Source organism: Palaemon carinicauda, chromosome 2 (genome assembly GCF_036898095.1).
Source record: "Palaemon carinicauda isolate YSFRI2023 chromosome 2, ASM3689809v2, whole genome shotgun sequence".
Lineage (NCBI taxonomy): Eukaryota > Metazoa > Arthropoda > Malacostraca > Decapoda > Palaemonidae > Palaemon > Palaemon carinicauda.
This window is the reverse complement of record NC_090726.1, coordinates 44,140,498-44,153,944: the sequence shown is the minus strand read 5'-3', so window position 1 is coordinate 44,153,944 and position 13,447 is coordinate 44,140,498. Positions and strand designations below refer to the sequence as shown.

General features: G+C 36.7%; 1 protein-coding gene across 1 annotated transcript in view; it reads left to right on the top strand.

Annotated features, from left to right (window-relative positions):
• Nucleotides 1-13,447, top strand: part of LOC137624406 (uncharacterized) — an 82,552-nt gene that overhangs the window by 33,969 nt on the left and 35,136 nt on the right. The gene's annotated exons all lie outside the window — the stretch shown is intronic.

The following is a 13,447-nucleotide window of genomic DNA, read 5'->3' as shown; positions in this document are numbered from 1 at the left end:
TCTGAGTGGGGATACCTCAACGTGTTGAAAGGGTTTGTCTATCTCCATTATCAGCAAAATTGTGCCAGTCATGGATACCCATAATAGGTTGGTTTGCTATGAGCGATCAGATATAAGTGTCCCATCATCACCAATCCGCACTGGCCAGCGTGCTTGATGAAAATCGCCAAATCACTGACAGGACTGTGGACATGTTTGAGTCATTTGTCCTGGACTAGAAACGGCTGCATTTATTGCTGTATAATGCTATTATTATTATTATTATTATTATTATTATTATTATTATTAGCCAAGCTACAACCCTAGTTGGAAAAGCAAGATGCTATAAGCCCAAGGGCTCCAACAGGGAAAAATAGCCCAGTAAGGAAAGGAAATAAATAAATGATGAGAATGAATTAACAATATATCATTCTAAAAACAGTAACAGCGTCAAAACAGATATGTCATATATAAACTATTAACAAAGTCAAAAACAGATATGTCACATATAAACAATAAAAAGACTCATGTCACCCTGGTCTACGTAAAAACATTTGCTCCAACTTTGAACTTTTGAAGTTCAACTGATTCAACCACCCGATTAGGAAGATCATTCCATAACTTGGTAACAGCTGGAACAAAACTTCTAGAATACTGTGTAGTATTGGGCCTCATGATGGAGAAGGCAATTCAAAGGTTTAAAGGCTACTCATGAATGGCAGAGGCAAGGGACAGTGACATTGCTTTGTCAAGCAGGACAATGCCCTAGAGGCTGACCACATATACATATGATCAGCGCCCAAGCCCCCTCTCCACCCAATCTAGGACCAAAGAAGTCCAGGCAATGGCAGATAGACCAATAGGCTCGCCCAAACCCCCATCCTATCTCACAAAGATGGTGAGGTTGCAGTGGCCAAAGAAACTAACGAGTTTGAGCGGGACTCGAACCCCAATCTGGCGTTCATCAGTCAAGGACGTTATCACATCAGCCACCACAACCCTTAATCATTCATCCAAGAGCAAAAGGACTCTTATGCATGACTATAGTCAATTTCTTTTAATGAGGCGCATTTGCACCGACTCGCAGCGGTGCCCTTATAGCTCTGAAAAGTTTCCTGATCGCTGATTGGTTAGAATAATCTTGTCCAACCAATCAGTGATTAGGAAACTTTTCCCGAGCTTAAAGGGCACCGCTGCCAGTCGGTGCAAATCTGCCTTGCTAAAAAAAATTGACTATAAGATCTATAATCCTCTTCTATCCTCCTCTCTTGAGAGGACAAAGATAAATGGTATTACAATTGGTAATTCAAGTGTACAAACCCCCTCCCCCTCCCCCCCCCCCCCCCCTTCTGACATACATAGCAAATCTCTCTCTGGCTCAGTGTTGCTAGGTTGGCCTTTTTCTGGCCACAAAACTCCAAATTTGTCCTTTTCCGTGCTAGATACCTAAATTTGGCCTTTTTGAAATTGGTTAGCCTAAAATGCCATATTTTCGGCCTTTTCCTGCTATTAGGTTGGCCTTTTAAAGTTACAGTTGATCAGACGTTGGCCTTTTTCTCATTTGGAAAACCTGGCAACCCTGTCTGGCTTACGCGAGTCTGTTGCGTAAGTTATGAGACGCATAAACACGGACAATTCTCTTATAAGTCTAGACATCCCTTTCAGACTGTGGTCACTAGGCTGATACAATACTGTTTGTGTTATGCCTGTTGCTTCTTCGTGATGTTTGTTTGTTTGTATATCCTTTTTTTTTGTTATTACTTCCGCCAACGAAATTGGAGAGGAGGTTAGCTTTTATTATTATTATTATTATTATTATTATTACTTGCTAAGCTACAACCCTAGTTGGAAAAGCAGAATGCTATAAGCCTAGAGGCTCCAACAGGGAAAATAGCCAAGTGAGGAAAGGAAATAAGGGAAAATGAAATATTTTAAGAAGAGTAACAACCTTAAGATAAATATCTCCTATATAAACTATATAAACTTTAACAAAACAAGAGGAAGAGAAATTAGATAGAATAGTGTGCCCGAGTGTACCCTCAAGCAAGAGAACTCTAACCCAAGACGGTGGAAAACCATGGTACAGAGGCTAAGACACTACCCAAGACTAGAGAACAATGGTTTGATATGCTCCTGATGTTTGTCTCTTTGTTTGTTTGTGAACAACTTCCTGGCCATAGTTTTATACATAGAGCAGTGAAATCTTCAGGGATTAATCCTTATGTTGAGACGTGGAAGTGATTCAATTTTGAAAGTCCTAGGTCAAAGATCAAGGTTAAGGTCGAGCAAAAGGTCGACCGAATTAACCCTAATCTCGAGAAATAAGCTTCCGTGGCAGAAGTATGCTCTCTACTGAGTTATCCCTTTAGTTTTCACTAGTTTTAACTGGTTTTAGATTCACGTTGTATTTAGAGAAGTGTCTTTTAGTTTATTGTATATTAACTAATATTATTATTACTAATTAAGCTACAACCCTAGTTGGAAAAGCAAGATGCTATAAGCCCAAGGGCTCCAACAGGGAAAATTAGCCCAGTGAAGAAAGGAAATAAGAAAATAAATAAATGAGGAGAATAAATTCATCCTTTTCAACTGGACGATTGAAAAGAGTGGCAGAGGCAAGGTTGCTGTGGCCTGATTGGTAACGTCTCTGCCTGGTGTTTGCCAGTCGGGGGTTCGAGTCCCGCTCAGACTCGTTAGTGCCATTAGTGTCTGCAACCTTACCATCCTTGTGAGCTAAGGTTGGGTGGTTTGGGGGACCCTATAGGTCTATCTGCTGGGTCATCTGCAGCCACTGCCTGGCCCTCCCTGGTCCTAGCTTGAGTGGAGAATTCTGAGCGGATTTTGAGTTCAAATATTGTCTTTTCTTAATCCTCTCCTTCACTGACCAACATTTCATGCAATACTTTTCATGCGAATGTATTTTCTTGTGATTTGATCAATTTTAAATTTGCATTTCATTCCCTGATTTTATTCAGTTCTTACGGTAATGGTCTCTTTCGATGATCAAGATTTCATGCAATACTTTTCGCGCGAATGTATTTTCTTGTGATTTAATCAATTTTAAATTTGCATTTTATTCCCCGATTTTATTCAATTCTTATGGTAATGGTCTCTTTCGATGATCAACATTTCATGCAATACCTTTTGTGCGAATTTTCCTGTGAATTAATCTTGATTTTTTTATTTAGTTTATCTTTAAATTCTTCGTCGGGCGAATTCTTCTATTCCAAATTTGCCTTTATTTTTCATAACTCTGACCATCCTTTACATTCAGATCTCCCTGGACGATTCTATCCTGTTCATAATACTAGGCAGGCAGTTAATTCTAATAGCCAGGCCTTTTCCATCATGAGGCTCAATACTACACAATATTCTAGAAGTTTTATTCCAGCTGTGACCAAGTTGTGGAATGATCTTCCTAATCGGGTAGTTGAATCAGTAGAACTTCAAAAGTTCAAAGTTCGAGCAAATGTTTTTATGTTGACCAGGCTGACATGGGTTTTTTTTTATCGTTTATATATATCATATCTGTTTTTGACATTGTTAATAGTTTATATAGGACATATCTGTTTTGACGCTGTTACTGTTTTTAGAATGATATATTGTTAATTTATTCTCATCATTTATTTATTTCCTTATTTCCTTTCCTCACTGGGTTATTTTTCCCTGTTGGAGCCCTTGGGCTTATAGCATTTTGCTTTTCCAACTAGGGTTGTAGCTTGGCTAGTAATAATAATAATAATAATAATTCTGTTTCTTGCCTTATTATTATTATTACTATCCAAGCTACAACCCTAATTGGAAAAGCAAGATGCTATAAGCCCAGGGGCTTTTTAGGTGAATCATGTTCGAGGTCTTTTAACGTTCTCAAAAAACCTCCTCTCGCCTCATTTTGATCTCTCTGTTCGTTGACCTGATGTTATGATGCTTTTAGGTATCTGTAAAATGTTGCCCCGTCCCAAGGAAACAGGAGAGCTTCCTTTTAAGAAATTCCTTTTTAATTTGAAAGGTTTCAAGTCACCAGGAAATGCTGATCAGCATCAAAGTGTCGATAGACAATGATCTCTTGTGAAAATTATCATGTGCGATGCTTAGATTCTTCAGTGAAAAGAGAGAGAGAGAGAGAGAGAGAGAGAGAGAGAGAGATAAGGTGATGGATGATATTGAGAAAGAGAAAGAGAGAGAGAGAGAGATATGCCCCTTTCCCATCCCCATTTATAACCCTTGGATAGAGAGAAGAGGTTAGATGGAAGAGGATGCCTTTGATTCGAAGGCATTGGAGAGAGCGTATCAAGCAACTGACCCCTTAATGTATTGATAAGGGTGAGGAAGAAGAAGAAGAGGAGAGAGAGAGAGAGAGAGAGGGAGAGAGAGAGAGAGAGAGAGAGAGAGAGAGAGAGAAATATTTCCCAACCTCATTTATAACCCTTGCATAGAGAAAGAGGGAGAGAGAAAGATGGATCGTTCCTATCCACATTTATAACCCTTGTTGAGAGAGAGAGAGAGAGAGAGAGAGAGGGAGAGAGAGAGAGAGAGACTCTCTCTCTCTACCTCTCCAGCAGTTTTAATCATCCATGGAATCTGCTGCAAGTCCGGAATGCAGACGGAGATAGTAATCAGTTTACACCGACATTGCACTCCTGGTTTGGAACGTAATTACCTCATTTTTTTTTCCTATTGTGGTTGTTGTGACTTCCAGTCCACTCGAGTTCTTTCCAGGGTGCTGGATGCATTTGACACGGATTCCCTGGAAGTTTTTTTTTAATCAATTGTTATTTTTTTTTTATTGGGAAATTTGGGGGAATTTATTTGGGGAAGGAGAATATAATCTCTCCTATGTAATGAAGAGTAAGTTTCTGATTTTATATGTATGTATATATATATATATATTATATATGTATGTATTATGTATATATGCGTGTGTGTGTATTCATACTATATATATATATATATATATTATATATATATATATATATATATCTGTGTGTAACTGTGTGTGTGTATGTCTGTGTATATATATATATATATATATATGTATATATACACTAGATATTATATATATATATATATATATATGTATATATACACTAGATATTATATATATATATATATATAGAGAGAGAGAGAGAGAGAGAGACTGTCACACTCAGGGAGGAGAGGGAAAGAGAGTAGTCATAACCCCGTGAGAAAGGTTACCATGAAAGGTACACTCAGAAACCACACTCTCCCACAAATTGCCGAACCAGCGGGTTGTAGTTATGAAAGGGAGAAGGGGTGGGAAGGGTTGAATCTGCGTGTGTTCGTGTGTTTGTGTGTGCATATCTATCTAAATATTTAGACGTCATTTTTGACGGGTCGGGTACACTAGTTGGAAGTGATTATATTTTGGTAATGGAATCTAATTCGACGTAATATGAGGGAGGTTTTGTTAATATAGAGTCATTTCGACAAAAAATAATGTAATTTCGACAAAATAAGCCCATGTAGAAAAAAATGTCATTTCGACAAAATAATTTTTCGACGTAGAATAGGAGATCACTTTTGAAGGTTTAAAGGTCGCTCATGAATGGCAGAGGCAAGGGGCATTGACATTGCCCTAGCAAGCAGGACAATGTTCTAGAGACTGACCATATATACAGTATAAATGATCAGCGCACAAGCCCCCTCTCCACCCAAGCTAGGACTAAGGAGGGCCAGGCAATAGCTGCTGATCACTCAGTAGATAGACTTATAGGATCCCCCAAACCACCCATCAATAGCTCACAACATTGTTGTGGTTGCAGCGACCAAAAGAACTAACGAGTTTGAGCGGTACTCAAACCCCAGTCTGGCGTTCACCAGTCAGGGGCGTTACCACATTGGCCATATATTGAATATATTTCAACTTAAAATAAATCGTTAGAAGACTAAAGGAAATACAAATTGATTGATAATAGTTAAGTATTTATTTATACACTGTTAAAAAGAAACCATAATTTTAATGGGAAATTCTCCGTAAAAAATATATTGTTCGGAACCGTATTTCAGTAAAATAAAGGCGACCGTAATTTTTCCCTTACTTTGTTATTATTTTCAAACGGTAAAAATCCTGGACATTTACCGATGTTTTAATGCAATTTTTTAACAGTGTAAAATTTCCTTTACCTGTCGAAAGGAAATCAACTCTACGAAGCGGGTGGAGGATTACTTTGCCCTGATTGGTTATCGAAGATCTGCTTCCCAGAGCCAATGAGAAATCGGGAAGAGTACACAGAGCCAATGAGAAATCGGGAAGAGTACACAGAGCCAATGAGAAATCGAGAAGAGTACACAGAGCCAATGAGAGATCGAGAAGAGTACACAGAGCCAATGAGAAATCGGGAAGAGTACACAGAGCCAATGAGAAATCGGGAAGAGTACACAGAGCCAATGAGAAATCGAGAAGAGTACACAGAGCCAATGAGAAATCGGGAAGAGTACACAGAGCCAATGAGAAATCGAGAAGAGTACACAGAGCCAATGAGAGATCGAGAAGAGTACACAGAGCCAATGAGAAATCGAGAAGAGTACACAGAGCCAATGAGAAATCAAGAAGAGTACACAGAGCCAATGAGAAATCGAGAAGAGTACACAGAGCCAATGAGAAATCGAGAAGAGTACACAGCCAATGAGAAATCGGGAAGAGTACACAGAGCCAATGAGAAATCGGGAAGAGTACACAGAGCCAATGAGAAATTGAGAAGAGTACACAGCCAATGAGAAATCGGGAAGGGTACACAGCCAATGAGAAATCGGGAAGAGTACACAGAGCCAATGAGAAATTAGGAAGAGTACACAGAGCCAATGAGAAATCGAGAAGAGTACACAGAGCCAATGAGAAATCGAGAAGAGTACACAGAGCCAATGAGAAATCGGGAAGAGTACACAGCCAATGAGAAATCGGGAAGAGTACACAGCCAATGAGAAATCGGGAAGAGTACACAGCCAATGAGAAATCGGGAAGAGTACACAGAGCCAATGAGAAATCGGGAAGGCTACACAGAGCCAATGAGAAATCGAGAAGAGTACACAGAGCCAATGAGAAATCGGGAAGAGTACACAGAGCCAATGAGAAATCGAGAAGAGTACACAGAGCCAATGAGAAATCGGGAAGAGTACACAGAGCCAATGAGAAATCGAGAAGAGTACACAGAGCCAATGAGAAATCGGGAAGAGTACACAGAGCCAATGAGAAATCGAGAAGAGTACACAGAGCCAATGAGAAATCGGGAAGAGTACACAGAGCCAATGAGAAATCGAGAAGAGTACACAGCCAATGAGAAATCGGGAAGAGTACACAGAGCCAATGAGAAATCGGGAAGAGTACACAGCCAATGAGAAATCGGGAAGAGTACACAGAGCCAATGAGAAATCGAGAAGAGTACGCAGCCAATGAGAAATCGGGAAGGGTACACAGAGCCAATGAGAAATCGAGAAGAGTACACAGAGCCAATGAGAAATCGAGACGAGTATTGTGAAAGGAGCCAGGCCCTTTAAACAGTGAGTGATTTCAAGTAGGAACGAAAGGAACTGTTTATTAAGGAATGTCAAAGTTAAACCTTTGGGCCGCTCCCGTGTTCTATCGGCTTTATATCCGGCGTTTGCAATAAAATTTAGCCTTTTTATAACTTTTGTTTAAAGAGGATGAAAGGGGCTCTTTTTATTAACTATAAAGAGATTTCATCAAAAATACATGCCCTTCATACCTACCATTTTTTTTTCTGATTTGCTTTGTTCCATCTTGCTTTTTACATCTGGAAATATACAAGTAATTAATTTCGGACGTCATGTAATCGGATTAAAGAAGGTTCTTCTCTGGTATGAAGAATTGGTTACGAGAGAGAGAGAGAGAGAGAGAGAGAGAGAGAGAGAGAGAGATCATGCTACTCGTAAACTATAAATACTTCTAAGCAAAATGTCAACTTAGGGTGGCTAATTTGGCGGCCATCTTGAGAGTTGACCGCCATCTTGGATTTTCAAATGGCCAATCGGCCAGATTTAATTAGTATGACTCAGAGAACAAGTATTCCACATTTAATGCTTGTATCGTCAATGCCATGATTCTTCTGCTGTATCCTAGTTTATAGAGATCAACCATATATTACGTGGATAGCTTGGATACCAAAACGTGGTTAAAGGGTTTGCGTATCGCCATCATCAGCAAAGTTGTACTAGTCAGGACCACTCATACTAAGTTGGTTCATGTGAGTGATCAGACGAAAATCTAACACCATCACTAATCAGTGCTGGCCAGGTTGGTGATGAAAACTGGCCAAACCCCTGACAGGAATTGACATGTCCGAGGCCTTTGTCCTGCAGTGGACTAGAAACGGCTGCGTTTATTGTTTCTTTTTCAGTTTCCAAAAAATGGTTTATTGATAAAGTCTTATGGGATTTTCAGGGATCAGTCTATTCTGAAGAATTGCTTCAATTCTTTCATTTTGCCTTGTTTCGACCAATCTTCTGTCTGGTCTTCAGCTGCTGAATCTCGAAGTTAATTTGTTGGACAAAAAATTGTCTATCAGATTTCTTATTCCTGATCTAGATATTCATCTCTTGTGTTTTATTATTATTATTATTATTATTATTATTATTATTATTATTATTATTAGCCAAGCTACAACCCTAGCTGGAAAAACAAGATGCTATAAGCCCAAGGACTCCAACAGGGAAAAATAGCCCAGTGAGGAAAGGAAATAAGGAAATAAATAAACGATATGAGAAAAAATTAACAATAAAACATTTTAAATATTTTTTAACATATCCACGAAAATAGAAGACATTCTTATTCCTGATCTTGATATTATTCTCTTGGTTTTTTATTATTATCAGCTTATGCCCTAGTTCCCTCTCTCCTTTTTTTTAACATATCCACGAAAGTAGGAAACGGAATAGGAGCAAAATGCAAGACCTGTTGGAAGATGACACCCTGTCACTCAGTCGTCAACAACTTAATTGCAGTTTAATGTATCTAAATGAAGGTTTCCATCGAAATCCGAGTCCCTCTCTCCACTTCAGTGACGTTCGCTCCATTTTATGAACATACGATGCAGTCGCTTGTTTTCCATCGGGGTTACTTTGCGGATGGAGGAATAGAGATAGAGGAGATTAGAGGAATGAAGAGGACTTGGAAGAATAGAGATAGAGGAGATCAGAGGAATGAAGAGGACGTGGAGGAATAGAGAGAGAGGAGATTAGAGGAATGAAGAGGACCGGGAGGAATAGTGTAGAGAGGAGATTGGAGGAATGAAGAGGACTTGGAAGAATAGAGATAGAGGAGATTAGAGGAATGGAGAGGACCGGGAGGAATAGAGTAGAGAGGAGATTAGAGGAATGAAGAGGACGTGGAGGGATAGAGAGAGAAGAGATTAGAGGAATGAAGAGGACCGGGAGGAATAGAGAGAGAGGAGATTAGAGGAATGAAGAGGACGGAGATGAATAGAGAGAGAGAGAGAGAGAGAGAGAGAGAGAGAGAGAGAGTGTGAAGAATGGAAAGGATAGAAGGATAAAGGGGAATTAAGTGATTTAGGAAAACTGGTTTAGGTCTTTAGATAAAATAGATTTTAAGGGAAATCATCATCATCATTATCATCTCTTAGGCCTATTGACGCAAAGGGCCTCGGTTAGATGTCACCAGTCGTCTGTATCTTGAGCTTTTAATTCAATACTTCTCCATTCATCATCTCCCACTTCACGTTTCATAGTCCTCTTCCATGTAGGTCTGGGTCTTGTAGTTGAAAGTTTGGTGAACTAATCTCTCTTGGGGAGTGCGAAGAGCATCCCCAAACCTTCTCCATCTACCCCTCACCATGATCTCATCCACATATGTCACTCGGATAATCTCTTATAGTTTATAGTTTCATTTCGAATCCTGTAGTAGAAATAAAATAATTAATTGGAAATTGGTGTACAAATGGAGGAAATTGTGAATAGTAATTATAGTGGAAATAAGGATAAATGTTACTAAACTGGGTTATAGATGTTGTTTTAGTAAGAGTTGATGGAGCCTATTGGCAGAATTTTTTTTTTTCAGAGAATGAAAATGAGGAAAATTCTTGGGTTATATCTTAATACAGATAACACTTCTAGTGAATAGATACAGTATATATATATATATATATATATAAACCTGTAGTGAATAGATACAGTTTATATATATATACATATATATATATATATATATGTATGTATGTATATATATATACATATATATATACATATATATATATATATATACATATATATATATATATATACATATATATATATATATACATATATATATATATATACATATATATATATATATATAACCTGTAGTGAATAGATACAGTTTATATATATATGTATATATATATATATATATACATATATATATATATATATAAACTGTATCTATTCACTACAGGTTATATATATATATATATATATACATATATATATATACATATATATATACATATATATATATATATATATACCTGTAGTGAATAGATACAGTTTATATATATATGTATATATATATATATATATATACATATATATATAAACTGTATCTATTCACTACAGGTTATATATATATATATATATATATATATATATATATAACCTGTAGTGAATAGATACAGTTTTTATATATATATTATATATATGTATATATATATTTATATATATATATACACTAAGAATCCTTTGAGATCTTGCATGCATGACGATTAATCTCTGGAAATTTGAATCTTTTATATATAAACTATAAAAACTTTAAAAAAAAAAGGAGGAAAAGAAATGAGATAGAATAGTGTGCCCGAGTGTACCCTCAAGCGAGAGAACTCTAACCCAAGACAATGGAAGACTATTGTACAGAGGCTATGGCACTACCCAAGTGAGCTATTTTCTGTCCAATATGAAAATTTGTAGGTTTTTCTTTTAAGAGACTAAAAATAACGAGTTGATAAGTAGGCCTTGATAGTTCTGTTGTTATTATTATTATTACCAGCCAAGCTACAACCCTAGTTGGAAAAGCAAGATGCTATAAGCCCAAGGGCTCCAATAGGGAAAAATAGCTCAGTGAGGAAAGGAAATAAGGAAATAAATAAATGATGAGAATAAATTAACAATATAATATTCTAAAAACAGTAACAGCGTCAAAACAGATATGTCCTAAATAAACTATTAACAACGTCAAAAACAGATATGTTCTATATAAACTATTAACAACGTCAAAACAGATATGTCCTATATAAACTATTAACAACGTCAAAAAAGATATGTCATATATAAACTATTAACAGCGTCAAAATAGATATGTCCTATATAAACTATTAACAACGTCAAAAAAAGATATGTCCTATATAAACTATTAACAACGTCAAAACAGATATGTCCTATATAAACTATTAACAACGTCAAAAACAGATATGTCCTATATAAACTATTAACAACGTCAAAAACAGATATGTCCTATATAAACTATTAACAACGTCAAAAACAGATATGTCCTATATAAACTATTAACAACGTCAAAACAGATATGTCTTATATAAACTATTAACAACGTCAAAAACAGATATGTCCTATATAAACTATTAACAACGTAAAAAACAGATGTCCTATAAAAACTATTAACAACGTCAATAACAGATATGTCCTATATAAACTATTAACAACGTAAAAAACAGATATGTCCTATAAAAACTGTTAACAACGTCAAAAACAGATATGTCATATATAAACCATAAAAAGACTCATGTCAGCCTGTTCAACATGAAAACATTTGCTCCAACTTTGAACTTTTGAAGTTCTACTGATAATTTATCAGAATTTTGAGAGAAGTATTTTTGAATATTAATTTACCGCATCGTAATGACCTCCTAAAATGTTATTGATGTTAATGGAAAGTCAAACTGGAATTGGGAATACACTGGAATTATGCTGAACAGTTCTGGAATTGTGTTCTTTTTATAGGTGTCACCTTTCAGTTTTTTAATAGGACGTTTTTAGGAGCAAAGAGTTTCCATATTATTATTATGATGATGATGATGAATATTATTATTATCATTATTATTATTATCATCATCATCATTATTATTATTATTATTATTATTATTATTATTATTATTATTATTATTACTATTATTATTATTATTGTTATTGTTATTATTATTATTTTTTTATTATTTTTTTTATTATTATTAACATTATTGTTATTATTATAATTGTTATTATTATTAATGTTATAATTATTTTTATTATTATTATTATTATTATTATTATTATTATTATTGTTATGGACTTTTAAAGTTTATATCGGTATCACACAACGTAGTATTACGGTCTATATTTCTATATTTTATTTCCAATCTGTATTGACATACCTTCTTTATTTTTTTTTTATATATATATTTTTCCGCCACCCACCATTCGAACGGAATATATTTGATTTATGAATGTTTTCATCGTAAGCGATTGATGTCTTTATTTGTTTTCTCCATGTTTGTTATTTTTGGCTTCACCTGTTAGCCCCTCCTTCCCTCCCTCCCTCCCTCCCTCCCTCCTCCTCCACCTCCTCCTCCCCTCCTCCTCCTCCTCCTCCTCCTCCTCACTCGCACTGATAGGCCCAAAGAGGTGTTAGGGCGAAGCGCTTTAAAACCTTTAATTGCAATATTGCCTTTGGTGCAAAAAGTTACGAGCCTGCATTTGCAGGTCACACGCAGGCCGTGTTAACCACGTGGTTCAATTTCCACCTCTTCTGGGATTGGAAGCGCTCTTGCTCGCACGCAAACGAGCGAGCGAGTGAGTGAGCGAGTGAGTGAGAATGAGTGGTCCTTTGCCTTTGAATCGCTTTGTGGTAGGTGTCAATCAGTGTCCGGTTGGGTTAAAAGATCATAAAATGTATTGGTTTGTCGCGCTTTAAATGGTTTTTTTTCTTTCCCCAGAATGCGGGGTGAGAGAGAGAGAGAGAGAGAGAGAGAGAGAGAGAGAGAGAGAGAGAGAGAGAGAGAGAGAGAGAGATGAAATAGCTACCTGAAATTGTTATCTCTTTGTAGTTATCTATATTGCTAGAGAGAGAGAGAGAGAGAGAGAGAGAGAGAGAGAGAGAGAGAGAGATGAAATAGCTACCTAAAATTGTCATCTCTTTGTAGTTATCTATATTATAGAGAGAGAGAGGATGAGAGAGATAGCTACCTGAAATTGCCATCTCTTTGTAGTTATCTATATTGCTAGAGAGAGAGAGAGAGAGAGAGAGAGAGAGAGAGAGAGAGAGAGAGAGAGGAAGGAGGTAACAGCTACCTAAAAGTGTCATTTCTCTGTAGTTATCTACAGAGAGAGAGAGAGAGAGAGAGAGAGAGAGGAGAGGTAACAGCTACCTAAAAGTGTCATTTCTCTTTGTAGTTATCTACATTGAGAGAGAGAGAGAGAGAGAGAGAGAGAGAGAGAGAGAGAGAGAGAG